Consider the following 24,868-nt stretch of genomic DNA (forward strand, 5'->3'; position numbering starts at 1 on the left):
CTAAGCCCAGGTGGTAGCGGGTGCATCCATGAGCAGGAGTTCCCCTCGTCAGGGGCATCCTTCTTCTTGGCCACAGAGACAAAAACAGGTGCTTCAGTGGGGCTTTTCTTGATCTTGCCCTCTCTTCCCTCAGAATCCCGGCCCTGTGTGCCAGGTGCTTGCTGTGGGTGGTGTCGGGGGTTATTCTGGTGGTGGGATCCATAGCATGGAGCGGGCCTCTGTTGTAGGTTCCTGCTGGCATCACATCCATTCTCCCTGTGCTCTGCCTCTGGCTCTTCAGAGATGTCTGGTAAGTGTCTTGGACCAGGAGTGGTGGATTGGTCCCTAGGGTGATTCAGCAGGTAGCTGGGGCCCACACCCCACTGAGGATGGCCCTCCAGGCTTGCAGTGAGGGCAGACCCAGGCAGGTGGTCAGACCAGGGGCCACTGGTGGTAGCCAGGATCCATTGGCAGCAGGTCACAGATGGGGCCCTGCCAAAGGGCCACAAGCACCTCATTTGTTGGTCTTGGGGGTGACCAGGCAGATAGCGTCTGAGGCCCTGGGCTGCAGTAAAGCTTTTGCTGCTGCCCTTTAGTTCATCAATGATGTCCTTGGCACCTTTGGGACCCTGTGATTTTGGCACAAGGCCGTGGATGTAGAAGCCCTGGTGGAAGCCAGAGCAGTTGGCAGCATAGCGGCTTCCCTTCACTGGGGCTAACCCACTGACATGATTTCCTTAGTGGCTTTAGTGCCCCACTTGCTCTGCACCACGCGGGACTCCACTTTCTCGCCATCACCCATGCTGCATTGGTACTTGCCGGTGTTTTTCCAGGTGGTGGCTGTCTGGTGAACAAACACATCTTCCTGGGTATGGTGCCTGCTGATGTAACCATACTCATCCTTCACATTCAAAACACTTGACGGAACCTCACACCCTCTTACTGATGACTTTTTTCAGCACCTTTCACTTGGCAATCATGGCGGTGGCCTTGGAGATTGCATCCCCACTGACATTGCCAGCATCTAGGGCTAGGGGTGGGTCTCTGCCTCCAAAGGATGCCAGGTGTTTCTGTGCTGCTTTAGAGAAGGAAGCGGCCAACTCTCTGGGAGTAGCTTCTCCCGCCTCACTCACTTCTTGCCCTCCTTTTTCAGAGAATCAGAGGGAAATTTGTCCCCCTGAGGTAGGAAGGAGGGGAGTGGGGTTCCAGCTGGAGGCAGGAAACTCTCTTTCAGAAGTTTGTGGGTTAGGTCCAAGGGCTCTCTGACTTTAGTCTGAGATTCTTGGAGGGGTCTGTGGCATTCCCAGGGACAATGGGACACAGACCTAACAATGGCTACCACAGTCATGGTGACATCTCAAGGGGTGAAGGTGGGTCCTAGGCGGAGCTCTAGCTAGTGGGCAAGGCAAATGCACTGCCCAGGCCTCCTGCCCCTATGTCACAGCACCTCCTGGTTCATGTTGGATAGGAGGCACACTTGAAGCTCTAGGGAGGGTTCTTGAACACCCTCTTGCTTGCCCAAGTGGATGTCAGGAGAGGACTCACTTTCCACCCCACTTTCTTAGTTGGGGAGATTCACAGGCTTTTAAGGGCACTCTCTTAATATTGTCTCACAAATCCGTGGCCTTTTCCCACTCCTGCTGTGTTTTCTTTGTGCATCTCGCATTTTGTGTAATGTGAGACAGGTGACAATTGCATGATTTCAAGACCCACTCGAAGAAACCTATTGTGTTTTTTGTTTGTTTTGTTTTCCTTCAGAGAGACAAAGGAAGGCTGCCAGGCTGAGAATACTAGTACTGACTGGACGGTAACCTCACTTAGGTTTATACAGACTAGTGTTCAGATTGGGTTGACCTAAAACAGACTATCAGTTGTTGCTCCAACAAAAATGAGTTTATTCCTAATCAGTGAAGAATTGCAATATATGGTCTGCAAATATGGTGAGCCACATGCAAGTCTCCCTAACAGGGATATGATAACTCTTTTAAAGAAAGAAAGAACCTGGACTGGCAACTCGTTTCATACATGATATTATACATGTTTCAGTGCTAGTGGGATGACCCAGAGAGAGGGTATGGGGAGGGAGGAGGGAGGAGGGTTCAGGATGGGGAACACAGGTATACCTGTGGCAGATTCATTTCGATATTTGGCAAAACTAATACAATATTGTAAAGTTTAAAAATAAAGTAAAATTTAAAAATAAATAAATTAAAAAAAGTAAATGTAAGTACATAAAAATCTAGACTGCATATTGAAAACAAAACAAAAACCAACTACAAAGTAAACTACATATCGAAAAGCATGCCTGATACATAAAATTAAATGTTACCAAATTATGATATTTTGTAAATATTCTTCATAGAGGTTGGCAATTTTAAGGTGTAAAATGTCTTATAAATTATTTTGAAAAACTTGAACACCCAATTGAAATGTAAGCAAAGTGAACAGATAAGAAAGAACATCATTGAACATTAAAATGCTTCCATCTTTAAAAAAAAAAAAAAAAGAAAAGAAAGAAAGAGGAAGTTAGAAAGTCTACACTAAGCAATGTGTCCATGGGAGGCTGAGGGTTTCAAGTGTGGTGGTTTTTCATTGACTGAGTCCTGACAGTCTTTCATTGGCTGAGCTCTTGCTATTCAAAAAGAGGAAGTCTTTCTTCTTTCTGTTGGGCTCTCCTGTCATCTCTGAGAGTTCTGCCTTCTGGTCTCCCAACTCTATTTTAATGTAAGTTTCTCTTTACTAATTTTTGCAGTTCTTCCCATTGATCAAGATCTTTCTCTGAAAACATCACTGATCAAGTGTCAGATTTTTCAGTTTCAACAGTTTTTGCCCTCACCATCAGTGCAAGAAGGACCATCCCTTGGTTTGGTATCCCATGTTAGAGTGAAAGTGCACAGTTTGCAAGCATAATGAAGTTACATTTGCAAAACAAGGAGGTGTAAGAGGGATAACTCTCAGGCACTTTTTATCTAAAGTTCATGTTATCAACATCATAGACAGTGGAGATCATCTGAAGCATCGTGCGACCATTAGAGGTTTGGCAGATAAATTTTCAACACACCTAATCTGAATATCTTGGGAAAGCTGTCTTATCAGATATCTTCTATTTCAATTTCAGAAAATCTTTAATTTCAGATCACCAGATGAAATGCAGGTCCAATCAGGATTGGTTCTTTCATTAGGTGTATCATGCGAGTCCAAGAGACTATTATAATAGTTGATGGCACAAGGGTTGATTAGCAGTCGCTGATAGGCCCCTTTCCAGCAAGGTTGAAGAAGGTCCTTCTAGAAGTGTTTCTTCCAGTAGAGGAATTCTCTAGGTTATAAGATGTGTTGAAATATCAGAGCACCTCTCCTTTTATCAGTCATGGGTCAAAAGAGGCAGGCGACATGTGAGTATCATTTAACTATCTCAAAGGGCAAGAGATTATGTGTTCCAAAAGGGGTGGATCTGTGATTCAACAAGCTCAATGGGAAAGCTTTTGGCAAAGGTAATTGGAGAGCTTCAACAAATTTTTCTAAGTCTTAAGAAATGTCATTAGTGCATTTGACTAAACCAGAGGACAAAGAGTGGTAAGCACAGTGAAAGTGTTTTAAAGCTAGCCAGAGTAATTGACGAGCAAAATGGGGGCCTCAATCATTCTGAAGTTTGAGAGGAGTTACCTAGATAGAGATAATCTTTTAAAAAAGGACTTTTGTCACAGAAGAGGCAGTAGCCTGTCTGCAAGGGAAGGCTTCAGTCCAATGTGAAAACCTATGTAGATATGACTAAAACATATCTATGACATGGAGGAAGTTGCAAGGAATCCTATTTCCAGTGTCTGAGTGCTCAGTTAGGCAGTTAAGAATGTCCTAAAGGAGTACATATAGTCTTCTCTGGGTTGAATTTTGGATAAGTGGGTAAGTGTATATTCAAAAGTGATATACAGGTAATCCCCTCGAGTAGGGCATGGCAGCCCACTCCAATATTCTTGCCTGGATAAATCCATGGACAGTGGATCCTGGCAGGCTGCATTCCACTGAGTCTCCAAGAATCGGACACAGCTGAGTGACTAACACTTTCACTTTCATGCTAGTGGATAGCTCCTCAGCCTTCAAATCATGGCTTAAATGTTACCTCATCAGATAGGTTTTCTGTTTTCTCTTATTTCACCATTTAAGTAGGTTTATTCTCCTGTTGCTCTGTCTTGATGTGTCATGTAAATTTCCTTCATGGTACACTTTGTTCTAGGGTTTCCCAGGTGGCTCTGTAGTAAAGAATCCACCTGACAGTTCAGAAGATGTAAGAGACACGGGTTCAATCCTAGGGGTAGGAAGATCTCCTGGAGTAGGAAATGGCAATCCACTCCAGTATTCTTGCCTGGAAAATTCCAGATAAAAAGGATCCTGGTGGGCTACAGTCCATGGGGTTTCAAAGAGTCAGATACAAATGAGTATGCATACATGTTGATTTGCAGGACAGAAGTAAATGAGATATAGGCCAGAAAAAAAAAAAAATAGAAAAATCAGTGAAACAGTTTTGGTTTCTCAAAAAAATAAATAAAATTGACAAACTCTAAGCTAGATTGACTAATAAAAGAGATGATGCAAATAGCATCAGAAATGAAAGAAGAAACAATACAATTGATAATGCATATATACAAAGGATCATAGTAGACTAAGATTAACAATGCATGCATGCTTCATCGCTCAGTTGTGTCTAACTTTTGCAATACCAGGGACTGCAGCCCGCTAGGCTCCTCTGTCCATGCAGATTCTCCAGGCATGAATACTGGAGTGGGTTGCCATGCCCTCCTCCAGGGTATCTTCCAAATCCAGTGTTTGAGCCTAGATTTCCTGCATTGCAGGTGGACTCTTTACTGTCTGAGCCATCAGAGAAGCCCAGGAATACTGGATTAGGTAGCCTGTCCCTTCTTCAAGGTATCTTCCATATCCAGGAACTGGACAAATCTGAGTCTACTGCATTGCTGGCAGATTCGTATAGTGTTACAAAAATAAAACCTACCAAGACTGGAATCATGAAGAAAGAGATCATTTGAATAGATTTAAATCTAATAAGGAGATTGGGTTCATAATGAAATTTCCATACCCACCCTTACACATACACACAAAAGACCAGGACTAGGTGGTTTCATTAGTGAATCCTACCAAACATTTAGTAGAATTAGAAAATTCTACTCAACAAAAATTAATGATAACCATTCTGAAAATTGAAGACAAGAGAATTCTATCAAAATTGTAGTGAGGTCAACCTTACTTTGACACAATAGTGGTTGAGGCCAATACAAGAAAAAAAAAGTTACACACCTATATCCCTAAGAAATGTACATGTAGAAATTCTCAAAAACATTGGCAAATGAAATTCCAAAGCACATTCAAAGACTCTACATTGAGGTCATATGAGATACACCCCTGAGATTCAAGGATGGTTCATCATACCAGTCTCAATAAATGCTATATACTGCATTGACAGAATGAAAGATAGAAACCATAGCATCACTTCAACAGATGCAGAAGGAAAACCATCTGTTAAAAATCTACATCCTTTCATAGTAATATCTCTCTACCAACTAAATATAGAAGGAATTAACATAGACATGAAAAAGGACATATATGTCAACTACACATCCAACACCATACTCAGTGATTCAAATCTAAAAGTTTTCCTCTAAGATCAGAACAAGAAAATGGTGCCCTCCTCACCACTTCTCTTCAATATAGTATCTGAAGTCCCACCCAGAGTATGCAAGCAAGAAAAATAAATAAATTGGATAGGAAGAAATAAAATTGCCTCTGTTTGTAAATGACATGAGAATCTATATAGAAAACCCTGAAGACTAGGTCAAAAATATCCCAACTAACGTATCAATTCAATATGTTGCAGAATTCAAAATCAACTTGGAATAATAAGTCACATTCTAATCAGTCCAAAACCTCCCCAGTTTTGAGGTAGCATTGAAACATATATATTACCATATGGGAAATAGATGACCAGCCAAATTTTGATGCATGAAGAAAGGCACTCAATGCTGGTGCACTGGGACAACCCAGAGGGATGGGATGGGGAGGGAGGTTCAGGACACCCTTGGCTGATTCATGTCAATGTATGGCAAAAACCACCACAAAACTGTAAAGTAATTAGCCTCCAATTAAAATAAATTAATTAATTTAAAAATAACCTTACAATATATGAGATATGGGATGATGAGGACTTTGAGTGGACTTGTGCGTCAAAGTAAGAGAAGAAAAGTTGAGTGTTGACAAACTGTATTCAAACTAATAAAGCTATTCTGAAGCAAAATGAAAAAAAATTCTGATAAATTTTGGACTCTACAGTTTTACCTTTTCCAGAATAGCATATAATTGGCGTCATGCAGTTTATAACTTTTTCTAGACTCCCTGCTGTTACTTAATAACATTCATTCAGGTTTCATCCATTTTTTTGTGTGTGATTTGATAGCTCATTTCTTTTTATTCTTAAATAATATTCTGTTATATTGATGTACCATAGTTTCTTTATCCATTCAGCTGTTAAAGGACATTGTGGTGGTTTACAATTTGTGTGTGTGTGAGAGAGAAAGATTTAAGCTGTTATATACTGCATGTTCATGCTTTCTTGTGGTCATTAGCCTTTAAATCATTTGATGGACTATCTAGGAGCATAATTGCTAGATCATATGGTATGAAAATGCTTAGCTAGGTAAGAAATTTCTTCCAGAGTGACTGTATCATTTTACATTCCCCATAACATGGATGTGACTTTCTGTTGTTCCTCACCTGACCAGCAACTGGTTTTGTTAGGTTTTTGTATTTGGCCATTCCAATAAGTATGTAGTGGTATCTCATTGATTTCACCAGTCTACTTTAAAATGTCATCTTATTTCCACACTTCCATTGGAGCATTTTCATTGTGTTTTATTACTATGCATTCCTCAGGTGTTTTATCTTTAATCTAATGTTTAAATACATCTTCTGCTCAGCAAAACTTCTGCTACTATTTATACCATCAGTTATTACTTACCTAAATTAGTCCTCTAATAATTTTTTCATGAAAGACTCATCACTCCAGATCATGTATTTTGGAAAATATTTTTAATCGAACAACACTGATCACATTTTATTTTCCTGACTATTGCTTTGCCCACTAATATTTAGTGTCTCTTCACCAAAGTTTAAGTTCAGAAAACCATCTCTTTTTTTTTATGATGTTCTTATATACATACTAGATGTTAATCAAATCTGTAGTAGTACCAGTTGCAGTTGTACATTTATTCTGAAGTTTTACTTACAAGCATATATTTATTTTTTCAGAATCTTGAGTTTATTTTGTGTCTCCTTTATATGATTTTGAAAAACTAAATGCTCATTATTCAACTATTTTTATAGTCTGTGCCTCTTCTCTACTGAGATTCAAATGAATCCACTTATATAATGTCAGAAAGAGGGAACAAGCATAAAATACATCGATATAGTTACTGAAGGAAATGTATTTTAAAAAGAATAGTAGCTAAATTATTTGCTATTTGTCAGGAAAATTAATTTTCTCTTAGCGTATTTAGTAATTATGAATGTGCAAAGTAATGTTTAAAATTCTCCAAGCCAGTCTTCAGCAACACATGAACTGTGAACTTCCAGATGTTCAATCTGGTTTTAGAAAAGGCAGAGGAACCAGAGATCAAGTTGCCAACATCCTATGGATCATCGAACAAGCAAGAGAGTTCCAGAGAAACATCTATTTCTGCTTTATTGACTATGACAAAGCCTTTGACTGTGTAGATCACAGTAAACTGTGGAAAATTCTGAAAGAGATGGGAATACCAGACCACCTGATCTGCCTCTTGAGAAACCTGTATGCAGGTCAGGAAGTACCAGTTAGAACTGGACACGGAACAACAACAGACTGGTTCCAAAAAGGAAAAGGGGGTGTGTCAAGGCTGTATATTGTCACCCTGCTTATTTAACTTATATGCAGAGTACATTATGAGAAACACTGGGCTGGAAGAAGCACAAGCTGGAATCAAGATTGCCAGGAGAAATATCAATAACCTCAGATATGCACATGACACAACCCTTATGGCAGAAAGTGAAGAAGAACTAAAGAGCCTCTTGATGAAAGTGAAAGTGGAGAGTGAAAAAGTTGGCTTAAAGCTCAACATTCAGAAAATGAAGACCATGGCATCCGGTCCCATCACTTCATGGGAAATAGATGGGGAAACAGTGGAAACAGTGTCAGACTTTATTTTGGGGGGCTGCAAAATCACTGCAGCTGGTGACTGCAGCCATGAAATTAAAAGATGCTTACTCCTTGGAAGGAAAGTTATGACCAACCTAGACAGCATATTGAAAAGCAGAGACATTATTTTGTCAACAAAGGTCCATCTAGTCAAGGCTATGGTTTTTCCAGTGGTCATATATGGACGTGAGAGTTGGACTATAAAGAAAACTGAGCACTGAAGAATTGATGCTTTTGAACTGTGGTGTTGGAGAAGACTCTTAAGAGTCCCTTGGATGGCAAGGAGATCCAACCAGTCCATTCTAAAGGAGATCCTGGGTGATGAACATCCTGAGTATTCATTGGTGGGACTGATGTTGAAGCTGAAGCTCCAATACTTTGGCCACCTGATGTGAAGAGCTGCCTCATTTGAGAAGACCGCTGGATCATAGAAAAAGCAAGAGAGTTCCAGAAAAGCATCTATTTCTACTTTATTGACTATGCCAAAGCCTTTGACTGTGTGGATCACAATAAACTGTGGAAAATTCTGAAAGAGATGGGAATACCAGACCACCTGATCTGCCTCTTGAGAAATTTGTATGCAGGTCAGGAAGCAACAGTTAGAACTGGACATGGAACAACAGACTGGTTCCAAATAGGAAAAGGAGTTCCTCAAGGCTGTATATTGTCACCCTGTTTATTTAACTTATATGCAGAGTACATCATGAGAAACGCTGGACTGGAAGAAACACAAGCTGGAATCAAGATTGCCAGGAGAAATATCAATAACTTCAGATATGCAGATGACACGACCCTTATGGCAGAAAGTGAAGACGAACTCAAAAGCCTCTTGATGAAAGTGAAAGTGGAGAGTGAAAAAGTTGGCTTAAAGCTCAACATTCAGAAAACGAAGATCATGGCATCCGGTCCCACCACTTCATGGGAAATAGATGGGGAAACAGTGGAAACAGTGTCAGACTTTATTTTTCTGGGCTCCAAAATCACTGCAGCTGGTGACTGCAGCCATGAAATTAAAAGACGCTTACTCCTTGGAAGGAAAGTTATGACCAACCTAGATAGCATATTCAGAGGCAGAGACATTACTTTGCCTACAAAGGTCCGTCTAGTCAAGGCTATGGTTTTTCCAGTAGTCATGTATGTATGTGAGAGTTGGACTGTGAAGAAAGCTGAGCGACGAAGAATTGATACTTTTGAACTGTGGTGTTGGAGAAGCCTCTTGAGGGTCCCTTGGACTGCAAGGAGATCCAGCCAGTCCATTCTGAAGGAGATCAGCCCTGGGATTTCTTTGGAAGGAATGATGCTGAAGCTGAAACTCCAGTACTTTGGCCACCTCATGTGAAGAGTTGACTCGTTGGAAAAGACTCTGATGCTAGGACGGATTGGGGGCAGAAGGTGAAGGGGACGACAGAGGATGAGATGGCTGGATGGCATCACTGACTCGATGGACGTGAGTCTCAGTGAACTCCGGGAGTTGGTGATGGACAGGGAGGCCTGGCGTGCTTCGATTCATGGGGTCGCAAAGAGTCGGGCACTACTGAGCGACTGATCTGATCTGATGCTGGGAAAGATTGAGGGCAGGAGGGGAAGGGGACGACAGAGGATGAGATGGTTGGATGGCATCACTGACTCAATGGATGTGGGTTTGGGTGAACTCTGGGAGTTAGTGATGGACAGGGAGGCCAGTCATGCTGTGATTCATGGGATCGCAAAGAGTTGGACAGGACTGACTGATGAAACTGAACTGAACTGAATGTGCAAATGCTCTTGCATATAGTCAACAAACAGAGAAGATGAATTAGCAAGAGCCTTAATCGAACATGGGTTTATAGAAAACCTAATGTTTGGTTTTAAATAGTTTAACTCAGAGTCTTGTTATAGTTCAGTTATCAAGATTCTTGTTTTTCTGTTGGTAAAGAGAATGTGACAGTTCTCTTGGGAGGAACACTATTTTAATCAACATAGTCCAGTGTTTTAGATTCTCAAGAGTAAAGAAATTTCACACTAGTCACTTGTTTTTAAGTGTCTGGTACTGTGCCTAATCAATATTTTTCGAATTAATATGTTATCATTAGCAAAATGATAGCATTCTGTTTAATTCCAACACTGATTTAAAGTGACTTGATAAAATATATATGAGATTAAATATGTTTGGGATTGAAATGTATACACTGTAATATATTAAAATGGATAACCAACAAAGACCTACTGTCTACCACAGGTCATTCTACTGAATACTGTGTAATGACCTACATGGGAATGGAAATACAAATACAAGTACAAAAATTTGTATTCTTGAAAAAGAATACAAATATGTGCAATTGCATCATGGACTGTAGCCTACCAGGCTCCTCTGTCCATGGGATTTTCCAGGCAATAGTACTGGAGTGGATTGCCATTTCCTTCTCCAGGGGATCTTCCTGACCTAGGGATCGAACCCAGGTCTCCCACATTGTAGACAGACACTTAACCATCTGAGCCACCAGAGAAGTCCTAACATTGCTGTACACCAGACACTAACACAACATTGCTATCTAATTATACTCAAATATAAAAGAAAAAAATAAAATAAAATAAACTTTAAAGGAAGACAAAAATAGCAATAAGCTAAAAAAAAACTTTACAATGAGGCAGAATATTATTTTACTTCACAGTATAATAGCTTTATCAATATAAATATTAGTCATTATTTGAAATTGAAGGAAATTAAGTCAGCATTGCTCTTTCACATGAAGGCATATGAATGCATAACAGATACAGACAGAAACATATATTGCCATTTATATAAATCATTCATCTCCTTTTATGTTGTTCCATTATAATAGAATCAGTGCTTATTATCTCTCTATTTATATACTGGAATAATTATCTTTCTTACATTAGGTATTTGTTAAGCACCTACTATGTATCAGAGTGTTTAAGGTATTGGAGTTATAGCATTAAACAAACAAACAAAAAAATAAATCCTTGTCCTCATTGAATTTGTATTTTACTCCCAAGTTAGATAGAGATAAACAATAAGCAAATAAGCCAAATCTTCACTGAGGGGTATGGAGAAAAACCTGGCAGAAATAAAGAACTCAATTAACTAAAGATACATGAACTCAGATAAGAACATTTATTCTATGTTTTAAATTTGTTTCAATAATATAGAAGACCTGAAATGCCATGGAAGTGGAAGTGACCATTGAAAAAGTCATGCCCTGAACTATATCTTCGTATTAGTCAAGGCATTGTGTAAAGTAGACATGGTGAGTTTTTAGCTACATCCTCAAAATGTACATTCTTTTAAGTATTTTACAAACAAGCTTCTTTTTTAAAGTTGAAGTACTGTTCATGAGGTTGCAAGAGTCAGACATTACTCAATGTATAAGAAGAGGACATATTTGATTTACAAAGTTGTTTTTTGTTTTCGTTAAGTTTCACTTTTTATATGCAATCATAACCATGTTATTGAAGACAGATTTCTTTTGTGCTGATGGCTATCACTTGATAGAATCTTAATAAGTTTCAGTTTAGAAAAAAAGGACTTGCATGAGATGCATGTGGTCTTAAGGCTTTTGCACAGTTCTTATTGGATGTTTTAAGTTATAGAAAAATAACATTGAATTTTTGTAAATGACAATGTATCTTATTCAGGAATAGCTCTGGAACTTCACAAAAGATGCCTATTTTCCCACTGTAAATTTTTCATGCCAAAAAGCTCATATCATTAGTCATTTCTCTGGATTATATCCTTGTAATTCTTACCTAATCCTAGCCTATGAATTTGGTAATTTTTTAGTAGAAAATAAGATCCTAAGGGAATAAGACAACAAGAAAATGCTGGGGCATGAAATAGTTTTGAATATAGGTATAGGCCTCGGATTCAAGATGTTCCATAGTATATCAAATAAGCTAGTATACCATACTAGTTTTGGAAGCGCAAGCCTTGTGTACTTTTTTTTAAATATAAATTTATTTATTTTAATTGGAGGTTAGTTACTTTAAAATATTGTATTGGTATTGCCATACATAAACATGAATCCACCACGGGTGTACACATGTTCCCCATCCTGAACCCCCCCTCTCTCCTCCCTCCCCGTACCATCCCTCTGGGTCATCTCAGTTCACCAACCCCAGTGAAATAAGCCAGAAAGAAAAACACCAATACAGTATACTAACGCATATATATGGAATTTTTTTTTTTTAATTTTATTTTATTTTTAAACTTTACATAATTGTATTAGTTTTGCCAAATATCAAAATGAATCCGCCACCAGTATACATGTGTTCCCCATCCTGAACCCTCCTCCCTCCTCCCTCCCCATACCATCCCTCTGGGTCATCCCAGTGCTCTAGCCCCAAGCATCCAGTATCGTGCATCGAACCTGGACTGGCATCTCGTTTCATACATGATATTTTACATGTTTCAATGCCATTCTCCCAAATCTTCCCACCCTCTCCCTCTCCCATAGAGTCCATAAGACTGTTCTATAAAAGATGGTAATGATAAGCCTTGTGTACTTTTTAAGCTTTTCCAGTGATTACTCATTTCTTGCTATGCAGTGAAGTTGAAAGTGTTAGTCACTCAGTCAATTGTGTCTGACTCTTTCTGACAATATGGATTTTAGCCCACCAGACTCCTCTGTCAATGGAATTCTGCAAACAAGAATACTGGAGTGTGTTGCCGTTTCTTTCTCCAGGGGATCTTCCCAACCCAGTGATCAAACTTGGCACTCCTGCATTGCAGGCAGACTCTTTATGGACTGAACCACCAGGGAAGCCCTTGCTATGCATAAGAAATATTAAAATGAAAGATAAGGAAATCTTCATTTTTTTCAGTCTCCAAAATGTGAGACAACTCTAAAAAATGACCTTTAAAGACAAGCTCCATTATTTGCACTGAGACTTTTATTGAAGACCTACTCACTACAGCATTGTGTGATATAAACATTTGACTTATTGATAGTTTAGAGATTCATAAGTTGTGTTTATATAATCATCTGGTTAATATTTTACTACTTTGTTATTATGAAAAATTCAGAAGGACAAATTTGAAGCAAAATCATAAAAACATAAGAATACAGAGATGTCACAAAAGCCAGGAAAATGGTAGGTAACTACATGTTTGGAGGCTGAGTGGATCTTCAGACCATGGTATTTCCATTTTTCAGTTCACAACATGCATAGCAAGCGGTTCTCATAAAAAATTTAAGGACTCCCTGCCATAAACTTAGAAGACCCTACCAGAATTGCCCCCAAAACGGCCTCTGCCGACCACATGGCACCAAATCTACAGAGTTGGAACTTGCAAATTAGCCCTGGAACTCCTGACCCACTAGCTGTATAGATTTATTAACCTTTAAGTAATGTGACCCTAAATTTTCTGAAATTGAATTTTTAATCACTTTTTAAAAATTTGTTTTGCATTGTGATAGATCTTTAAGGCATTCAATAGTTCCCAAATACTTGGTATATACACAGTGCCTTCAGCCATGGTCCCTCTCTTGGCCATCTGTCTTCTGCCATCTAGGGCTGCCCTAGCTCCTTACTTTGAACTCCCTCCCTTAGGCTCTCAGAGCAACTAAGGGATAGCAGGAGGAGTTCCCTAGGATCTTACTGTTAGACAAATGTGAGTGAGAATGAGCTTCATGGTTATATGATCAACTCAGTGACACAGGTCCTTGCTCTTGGATGCTTGGAAGGGCCACAACCATGATTTAATGCTCTGCTGTCAGCATCATGAAATTTTGAATCATTTTTAAAGCAGCAGCCCTATATTCTATTCTTACTGTATTCTGTTTATTATGTAGCCATTCCTGTGATCCCACATCATTTCTAATTATTCTGCTCAGGATGTACCATTAAAATCTTTTGAACATCACCCCTTGTTTTTAATATTGGTAAATCAATAATTAGAATCTTAGAAATCACTCACCACCCACCCATGAATCCAGTTATCTACGCTTCCTTCAGCCCAGTTCAACATTTATTGTGCACATAACCCATACTCCAGACACTGTGATAGTTATGGAAATAGCTATCCAGCCTGAGATGGTCAATTCCTTGAAGTGGAGAGAAGTGATATTTATTGAGTGTCTACTATGATTAACTTCTATGCTAGGTGCTTTATATAACACTATTTTAATAGCCTTTCTATCTTCTCTACATTCTGAGAGAGATGTGCACAAATTGTCCATCTTATAAATGAGGAAAATTTTAGGTTAAATAATACATTTGAAGTGTTAAAACTAGAATGGGAATTCATTATTTTCATGCTCAGAACAGTCCTGGGTTTATTCACTCTAAAAACAAGTTGTTTGAAAGAGCACCTCTAGAATTGTGGCATCATGAGAAGCTCCATGGTTCCCCTTTATCAGCAAAACATCAGTAACTAGTAAGTTTAAAAAAAGAAAAGAAAAATAATATTTACTATACATAGAAATTGCTCTAAAGTCTACAGCACATGAAAAAATGTTTTTATTTTAATTTAATTTTTTAGTTTGATTAATGCTGTTTGTTTGTTGTTATGCTGGGGCTTTCTGTACTTGCAACGACCAAGGTTACTCTTTGGTGAGGTGCTCATTCTTCTCATTGCTGTGGCTTCTTTTGTTGCAGAGCACTGGCTCTAGACCTGCAGACTTCAGTAGCTGCATTATGCAGGCTCTAGAGCAGAGGCTTAGTAGTTGTGGTGAACAGTGTTGGTTGCTCCCCAGCATATGGGATCTTCTTAAACTAGGACCAGGAATCACACCTGTGTCTCCTGCATTTGTAGGTGGTTTCCTATTCACGGCACCACCAGAGAATGCCCTAGGGAAACATTTATTCAAGAAAATCTAGTAAATCTTGGTAAGATAAGCTAGAGTCTATGGCATTTGAACCATGCCTTATTCCCCACCTCTCACCTTTCCCAGCTCAGTGCAACAGAAACTTTATTCCCTGGATATAGCTAATTACACAGGACTTGCCTTTTCCCCTCAGGTTTCAAGATATTGATTCATTATTCAAGACAATGATTCATTTCCAGAAGAGGTTAACTCCAACACACTTTATCCTTTCCAGTTCTATTGCAGAAGCTCTTCTAGGCAAGAGAGATCAAAGACTCGCTTCCTCTACCAGCTCACATCCATAGTACAGAAAGTCTATACCAGGCATGGTAAGCCGAGAATACTAGGCTTCAATAATCTTTTTTGCCAGGTTCCCTGTAGGGCAGAGATCCTTACTGGAAGAGACAAACCAAGAAGACCAGCAATGTCCCATCCCCTCCTGCCTACTAGCCTAGAATCTTGCTTGTATGGGAATGGCACTGCAAGAAAAAAATTTCCTGTCATATCTCTGGAGCAGTAGCACAGAGATTCTGCAGAAGTTGAGAGACAGGTCCTAAGAACAGAGCTGTGTGGCTCTCCTAAAATAAACTAACTTTATTTGGAATAGAGCCTGTGGAAGTTCAAGATTAAGGGTTCTGTAAAAAAGTACAGGTTTTGCTTGTGAACAAAGGTAGCACAAAAAAGCAGAAGAGGAGCTAGAGATGTATAGGAATAACATTTATATATGTCATTGTCACTGCTGCTGTCCAGTAACCCAGTCATGTCTGATTCTTTGTGACCCCATAGACTGCAGCACGCCAGGCTTCCCTGTCCCTCACCATCTCCTGGAGTTTTTCCAAGTTCATGTCCATTGCATCAGTGATGCCATGCACCCATCTCATCTTCTGATGCCCTTGTCTCTTTTTGCCCTCAGTCTTTCCCAGCAGAATGTACTTTTTCCAATGAGTCAGTGGTTTGCATCAAATGACCAAAATACTGGCGCTTCAGCTTCAGTTCTTCCAACAAGTATATAAAGTCCATCTCCATTAAGATGAACTGATTTGATCTCCTTGCAGTCCAAGGGAATTTCAAGTCTTGTCCAGCACCACAGTTCAAGGTGTCAATTCTATGGTGCTTTGTCACTTTAAGGTCCACCTCTCACAATCTTACATGACCACCTGGATGTCCATAGCCTTGACTATATGGACCTTTATCAGCAGAGTAATATCTTTGATTTTCAACACACTGTCTAGGTTTGTCATAACTTTCCTACCAAAAGGTAGTTATCTTGTGATTTCATGGGTGCCATCAATATCTGCAGTGATCCTAGAGCCCAAGAAAAGGAAATATGTCTCTAATGCCATGTTTTCCCACTCTATTTGCTATGAAGCAATGGGGCCAGAGGCCATATCTTTTTTTTTTTTTTTTTAATTTGTTTTTTTTTGTTTGTTTGTTTTTAATTTTATTTTATTTTTAAACTTTACAATATTGTATTGTTTTAAGCCAGTTCTTTCATTCTCCTCCTTCAACCTCATTAAGAGGATCTTTAATTCCTCTTTGCTTCTGCCATTAGAATGGTACCATCTGCATATCTGTCATGGTTGATGTTTCTCCTGTCTATATTGATTCCAGCTTGTAAATCATCCAGCTCGACATTTCTCATGATGTGTTCAGCATACAGGTTAATCAAACAGGGTGACTGCAGACAGTAGTTGTACACCTTTCTCAACCTTAAACTGATCTTTTGTTCCATAAAGGGTTCTATCTGTTGCTTCTCAACCCACAAACAGGTTTCTCAGAGGGTATGTAAAATAGTCTGGTATCCCCATCTCTTTAAGAGCTTTCCACAGTTTGTTATGATCCACACAGTTGAAGTCTTTAGCATAGTCAATGAAACAGAAGTAGATGCTTTTTTGTAATGCCCTTGCTTTATCTATGATCCAACAAAAGTTGTCAATTTAATCTCTGGTGCCTCTTCCTTTTCTAAACCCAGCTTGCACAACTGGAAGTTCTTCATTCACATAATGGTGAAGCCTGGCATGTAAGTTCTTGCCTGGAGAACCCCAGGGACAAGGAAGCCTGGTGGGCTGCCGTCTATGGGGTCACACTAAGTTGGACATGACTGAAGCGACTTAGCAGCAGCAGCAGCATGTAAGTGTTTAAGCATGACCTTACTAGCATGTGAGATGAGTGAAATTGTCTGATGGTTAGCCCATATTTTAGTACTACCTTTCTTGGGAACTGGGCTGAGGATTGACCTTTTCCAGTCCTATGGCCACTGCTGGGTCTTCCAGATTTACTGACATATTGAATGCAACAGCATAATGGCATCATCCTCTAGGGTTTTGAATAGTTCTACCAGTGTTGTATCACAACCCCTAGATTTATTAACAGCAGTGCTTCCTAAGACCCTCTTGACTTCACACTCCAGAATGTCTTGCTCTGGGTGATTGACCTCACCGTGATAATAATCTGGTTCATTAGGATCTTTTCATACAATTCTTCCATGACTTCTTGATCTCTAAAGTGTCTACTAGGTCTCTATGTTTACTATCCTTTATTGTGCCAATCTTTGGACGAAATGTTCCCATGATATTTCTAATTTTCCTGAAGACATCTGTAGTGTTTCCCTTCCTGATGTTTTCTTCTAGTTTTATACACTGTTCATTGAAGAAGGCCTTCTTATCTTTCCATGCTGTTCTTTTGAACTCTGTGTTTAGTTGACACCTTTCCCTTTCTCCCTTGCTTTTCTCTTCTCTTCTTTCTTCAGCTATTTGTAAAGCATCCTGAGATAACCACTTTGCTTCTTGCTTTACTTTTTCTTTGGGATTGCTTTGTTCACTGCCTCCAGTTCAATATTATGGGCCTCTGTCAATAATTCTGAAGGAGCATTGTTAACTAGATATAATTACTGAAATCCATTTGTTACCTCCACTGCATGTTCATGGGGGATTTGATTTCAGTGGTACCTGGCGGGCCTAGTGGTTCTCCCCACTTTCTATAGTTCAAGCCTGAATTTCCCTATGAGAAGCTGATGATCTTAGCCACATTCAGCTCCACGTATTGTTTTTTTCTCACTATATACATCTACTCCATCTTCAGCTACAAAGGATGTAATCAATTTGATTTTGGTATTGACCATTCAGTGATGCCTACATGTAAGGCGCCTATCTCATCATCACTCTTCCCTGCTAATTCATTACCAAGCTATTCATCTCTATAGGCAATAGCTTTCTCCAAAACTCGAGTCTTTGAGTCAGGAGTTAGCATCTGCCTCAGGATATACATCATGTACTTCCAAGTAAGATCATAAAGCAGAGTAACACCCTTAGAGGCTCTAATATGTTTTTCTGAATCCTCCAATAGTCTCCCAGATCTTCCTTGATTCTCGTATTTCTTGGTAAGAAAAGGACTTATTAACTCTCATAAACTGATTATTTTTCCTGATGGATACTTCATCGAGAGGCAACAGCTCAATTGGCTGTTCTTCAGCATCTCTGTCTGCCATTAGCATATTATCCCAGGGATAGATTGGAGGAACCTTTTTTTCCTTATCTCTTTGTCTCCTGTCCCCATTCCATCCTGTTTTCACCCTTAGTTTTAGCTGTCTGTGCATCCCTTACTTCAATTATCTGATTTTTTATTGAAACCAGCATAGGCTTAAGTTGTATTGACACAGGAATTTGCATCTCTACTGAGACTGAGGCAGTTTGAATTTGAGTTTCTACCAAGACTGAGGCAATCCTCCCATGAGGGGTTCCATGACTTTCAGTTTGCTCAGTTGGAAGCCCCTGATATGGGAGCAAAGTAGAACAGGAGGGATCTGAAGGTTTCACACCCAAATCTATACCCTTAGGACATAAGTCTGGCATGTCTCACAGAGGGTAAAAAGGCAACATATATGCTACTTCTACCTATTTACCTTGTTTTCTACAGGACTGGTCTAATTGAAAGACAGTATTATAATTAAGAGACCCTCCAACCAGCCATTGTTCATCGTCCTCCAATGGATACTGTGGCTATGCAGTATCAATAGAAAGATCAGGCATGTGTTCTTTAAACTCTGGGGATCAAATCTATCTGAGGTTTCCAGGATGCAGCTCAAAAGAGTGAGGCTGGAGTTGTTAGCTACCATCTGTAAGAGAGAAAAAAACAGTGAACAGTGTCTTTTTTTCTACAGGAGGCATCCCTCCCTGCTCTAGATGAGGGTGGAGACAGGTCTTCCACATAAGCTTCCTTCCCTACTTGTAGGTAACCTGTCTCTTACTAACACAGGTGTCCCACTACCATCCCTCCCCATTCTACCATCAAGGCATGGTGGAGATGCACCAGGGGTAGACCTGGTGGCATCCCAGAATTATGCCCAGTTCCTCATCAATAACCCTTTGCCTTATTTTTGCTCCTCCTCTGATGCCACCCAGGGTGCAACAGCATAGCCTTCCAGAATGTCTCCCAAGCTAAGACCCCAGGATAAACATCCATCTCTTGCATGCCTGTGCACAGGCCTGAGGATATTTCTGACCACTGTAGAACCAGTAAATCATAAAACCATGAACATAAAGCCCAACATATCCCTTCTGAGTGTAACCAAACCAGTATATGTGATAGCAAAAGAGGTGATGAAGGGCTAGCCAGCTACAAAAAAGTGATTGTTGTCTTTGAGCTGTTAGGGTCAATCCTTCCAAAGCCACCAGAGAGCCTCCTCTGGTCCACCAAGAGCTAGTATTACCAAAGAAAGAGGCCCATTGCACTTCCAATCTGACCAGATCCTGGGATTCCCTATCTGTGTCCTCAAAAACCTCATGCTTAACAGCAGTGCTCCTATCCACATAGTTTGGAGGCACAGCCGTAATAAAGACTCACTTTCAGGTCACTAGCCTCTGAATCAGGCAGCTAAGAGAGGGCCTTCTAGCCTGAGAGATCTTCTGGGAGCTGTGGCTCCACCTAGCTACTGAACATGCTCTTGTCTGCAGTGTGTGATAAAATGATCAACATTGTGGATCACAAGTTTCTTGAAAGTCTTTGATCCAATATGTTTGGTTAGTTATTCTAATTCCTCAGGCAATTACAAAATGGTTAAAGAGACCAGGAAAAGCCAACCAAGAAAGGCATGGTTGGTCCACACGCTTTGCCCATTTCTGGCCACTCTCCTTGCAGGGATGTTGGGTGCCTCTTGGCATTGGCAGGTCAGTACAAACCCCCAACAAGGCTCTCCTTGGGCCTGCCTTCAGTCACTATGAGTCTCCATGAAACCACAGTGTAGGGCTCATCCCTCGCTTTGCCAGGGCACTTCTCTTTCATGCTGTTTTCACACACACAAGTACACTGGAGAGTTAGTAAAGTACAGAAGAAAACGTGTTTACCAGGAGAGCAAAGAGCTAGATCTCTAAGCATACTTACCTTGTCTTGAAGATCATGGACAATCCATAAAGATGAAAGGTTGATGCTGTGAGCCATGTGTTATGCCAGGATTTGTGATCTCCAGAGGAGAGGATTTCAATCTGGGGTCAGAGACGAGCTTTGACTACTTAGAGCTTTCTCTGCAGCAAAGTTTTATTAAAGTATAATAGAGATAGGGGAAATTTCTGACATAGACCTAAGAAGGGGACAGAAAGAGTGCCTCCTTGCTAGTTTTTAGCAAGGTATTTTATGTCTCTTAGAAGCTATTAATGAAATAAGAGAGACACTCAAGGCTAAGGGAGTTTCAGCAGTCCCCTCTCCCACAATATGCACTTTTGAGATACGATTGCATGAGGTGTCTTATACCCCAGCCATAAAACAATTGACAGGAATATGGGTTTGTTGAGCCATTATCAGCCCAAGGTTTGAGAAAAGAAAAAAGTTAATCTTAGGCTAGACCATTTTAAAGAAAGGCAGATTCCAAAGCAGATAAGCAGTTTCATTAACATACTTTAAGAAGAGCATTTTCATAAGAAAAACACATTGGTTATCTGAAGTCAGAACCAGGTGTCCTCAAGACAGAATTAAAAGAAGCCTCTTTTAATTTTGTTTAGAAAAGGAAAAAGAAAAACGTCTGCCATTTGCAGTTTATTTCCTCCTGCCACCTGGAAACCTCTGGCCTTCTTTCCTTTTACCCTCTCAATTCCTTTTAATAGTCCATGCAACACTCCTATTTTGGATTTTAAAAAGTCAAGTGATAAGTGGAGACTAGTTCAAGATTTATGAAAAATAAATGAGGCTGTGCTTCCTTTACACCCCGTGGTGCCTAATGCTTATACTCTATTTTCTGAAATTTCTGAACAAGCCAAATATTTTTCAGTCATTGATTTTAGTCCTAACCATATCCAAAGAGATGAGGGCCATAGGCCCCGAGAGAAATAAGCCTATACTAAATCACCCCCTACATATGATTTTAAGACAATTGAGAAGATTTTGAGGCATCACAGCCTACTGCTGCACTTGGTTTCTGGGTGATGGGGAACTTGCCCATTCTTAATGTAAAGTTATAAATGAAATTCAATAAGCTCAAAATGACAAACTGGTTTAGTGTCAAGATACTCAAAAGGCTTTTAAGGCTCTTCAAACTGCTTTCCTGCAAGCCCCTGTTTTGAGCTTTCCCACAGTGTCAGAGTTTAATCTGTTTGTCATTGAACAAAGAGATATGACCTTGAGAGTTATGACACAACCCCGAAGACCTCACCAGCAGCCTATAGGGTACCTGAGTAGAGAGTTAGATGTAGTGGCACATGGGTGGCCACATTGTCTAAAAATAATCACTGACTCGATGGACATGAGTTTGAGCAAACTTTAGGAGTTGGTGATGGACAGGGAAGCCTGGCGTGCTGCAGTCCATGGGGTCTCAAAGAGTCAGACACGACTGAGTGACTGAATGGAACTGAATTTCTGTTATTGCTTTACTAGTGCCTAAAGCCCTTAAGTTTACTAATGGGCAAAATCTTACTGTACTGACTTCTCATGATATAAGTGGAATCTTAAAGTTAACATTTAGATGACAGTCAGCTTCTTAAATATCAGTCATTGTTATATAACTCAAATTTCAGCTTTTCAACATACATTATGGAAACTCTAGGAATTGATTCTTGTTCCAGCCTCCGAGTCAAATAAGCCACTGTTTGAGTCAGGAAGAGAGGTCCTGATAAAGACATTGGGACCTGGGGAGCAATCTCTCAAGCCCCTCTGGGAAGGCCCTTACCAGGTTATTTTCTTCCCCCATAGCTTTCAAGGTACCAGGAATTAATTAGTGGGTGTACCAAAACTCGAGTTAAAAAGTGGCATCCTGACACCTCAGACTAAGCCATGTCATTTTTATGTCTTTATTCTCTATGCTTTTACTCTTCACTTTTCAGATGGGACTGATAATCTATATGGGACTGCTTCTGCTCATTCCAGAAATTCTGAGTCTGCCATTTGACTGTCAAGCCAACGCCTTCCCATCCTGGGCTCATTCCTAAGCCACATTCCACAATTGGTCTAATTGCTGGTTGTATGGTGCCCTCCCCTCCTAATTAGTTGAAGGCTTCCGGTAGTGGGCATCTCCACTTAAGGGAAAGGACTTTCTCCAAGTCTGCGACTACCTTTCACAACAATCATATGTGATGCTTCTTCTTAATCTGATGACATATAACAATCCTAAAATAGACAGGTGTAACACTTTGTACCCTAACTATGGACATGATGTGACTTTTAACTTTGATTATACTTTGTTTAATGACTATTTTGCTTCACATACAAAGACAAATGGGTCTAGATCTGGTGATTTTTCACCTGATGTTTATCAAATATGGGGTGAGGTCATATGGCTAACTCCTGAAAATGGACACCTAATGTCTAGTGCTATGCTGGGAACAAATACAGCCATCCCCAGAAGTTAGCTGACAAGTTAATTATAATGACTAGAACAAATTAGGGGTTTTGCCTCAAGAAATATGAAATTTAATCAGTCCTGTGTTTTGTAACCCCAGTTCAGGTCCTCCTTTTGCTTGGCAAGGCACTGATTGGGACTGCATCCCTCAGTCATGCTTGCTTGCTCCAAACAAGACCTACTGTATATGTGGCTGTTACCTATAGGTGTGGCTTCCCCTGGCTGGATAGGGAGTTGTACCCTGGGTCCAGCTTTTATTCATGGCTTCATATTTTCAGAGATTCCAAAGAAGCCTGCTAATTTGCCACACCTTTGAACTCTTTGGATAAGGCCTGCATTTCACTGGTATGATTATTTGGCTGCAACGTTCATCCCCTCTCTCGGAAATACAGATGTTATGCTACAAGTTGATGTCCTGACTAACTACTCAACAAGCCTTACAAGATTCTCAAAAAGGTATTTCAGCCCTTAAGTTAAGTTAAGTCACTTGCTCAGTTGTGTCCGACTCTTTGCAACCCCGTGGACTGTAGCCCAGGAGGCTCCTCCATCCATGGGATTTTCCAGGCAAGAATACTGGAGTGGGTTGCCATTTCCTTCTCCAGGGGATCTTCCTGACCCAGGGATCGAATCCAGGTCTCCCGCATTGCAGGCAGACGCTTTAACCTCTGAGCCACCAGCGAAGCCCATTTCAGCCCTTAATGCTGAGCAAATACAAATTAGAAAGGTGTGTTACAAACAGACTGGCCTTAGACATTGTAACAGCCAAACAAGGTGGAACTTGTGTCATTATTCATACTAAAGTGTATACATATATACTAGATATGAGCATTAATGTTACACATTTTACTAAACACATGAACATGATAATTCAGGCTATGGATACTCCTAAAGCCTCAGTCACTTCACTTTAGGAGATGCTAACTAGTTCCCCGCGGTGGAAAATTATCTTATTGTAATAATTCTGATTGTTGTTTTTGCTGTTTACTCCCTGTATCTGTAACTGTGTAGCTGGATTTGTTTGTAGCCACATGAAACCTTTTAAGCTACAAATGGTTGTCCAAACTCCAACCAGCACCACAGCTTCCTCCAACCGTTACTTGGGGCCTCTGGATGAGAGACCCTCAACCTGAAGGTTAGGAGAATATGTTCCCTCACCAATTTAGGGATTATGCCCCTTATCAGCTCGGAAGCACTTATGGAATGAGAATGCCACCCATTTCCTGAGGCAACATAATTCTCCTAAAAGAAAAGGGGCAGTGGAATGAGAGGGTAACAGATAGGAAGGTCTGAGGACTCCAAGCAGCAGGAGAAAGTAAATTGCAAGTGGCAGACTTTTTCCCCCTCTTCTCTGTTGACAAAACCTGTTCTTTCCAAGACTAACTTTTTTTTTTCTTTCTTTTTTTCTTTTTTCTTTTCTCAAACCTTGGGCTGATAACGGCTCAACAACCTGGTATTCACGTCAATTGTTTTATGGCCAGGGGATTAAACATCTTGCACCATCCTATCTCAAAAATGTATATTGTGGGAGAGGGGCCTGGTGAAACTCCCTCAGCCTTGAGGTGTTTCTCCTATCTGATTAGCAGCTCACTAACAGACCTAAAATTCAATGTTAAAAACTAGAAAGTGGGCACTCTTCTGTCCCCTTCTGATTTCTATGTCAGAACCTTTCCTTATCTCTATTATACTTTAATAAAACCAGTCTATACAAAAATTCCAACTAGTCAAGCCTCAATTCTGACAACAGATCAAAATCATCTCCTCCACAGGTCACAAATCCCAGCATAACACATGGCTCACAGCAGCTACCTTTCACTACCATGGTGATGGTGATGTCTCAAGGCAGTGGGTCCTAGTTGGGAATTGAGGTGGAGTACAGGGCAAATGCACTTCACCCTGGGCTCCTGTAATGACACCACAGTACCTGCTGGTTCATGGTGAAAAAGAGGCAGACTTGTACTAGTGAGGGGTCTTGAACAATGTCATGCTTGGTTCAGTGAACATGTGGAGAGGACACATTCCTCCTTGGTT

At 40.2% G+C, this 24,868-nt stretch overlaps 1 pseudogene; it reads right to left on the reverse strand.

Moving 5' to 3' along the window:
- LOC147340252 (uncharacterized) lies at positions 1-24,773 on the reverse strand (annotated as a pseudogene).
- Positions 24,774-24,868: the final 95 nt, after the last annotated feature.

The sequence above is a fragment of the Bos grunniens genome, chromosome X (assembly GCF_055505025.1).
Source record: "Bos grunniens cultivar Pamir isolate PY7600 chromosome X, Bosgru_T2T1.0, whole genome shotgun sequence".
Lineage (NCBI taxonomy): Eukaryota > Metazoa > Chordata > Mammalia > Artiodactyla > Bovidae > Bos > Bos grunniens.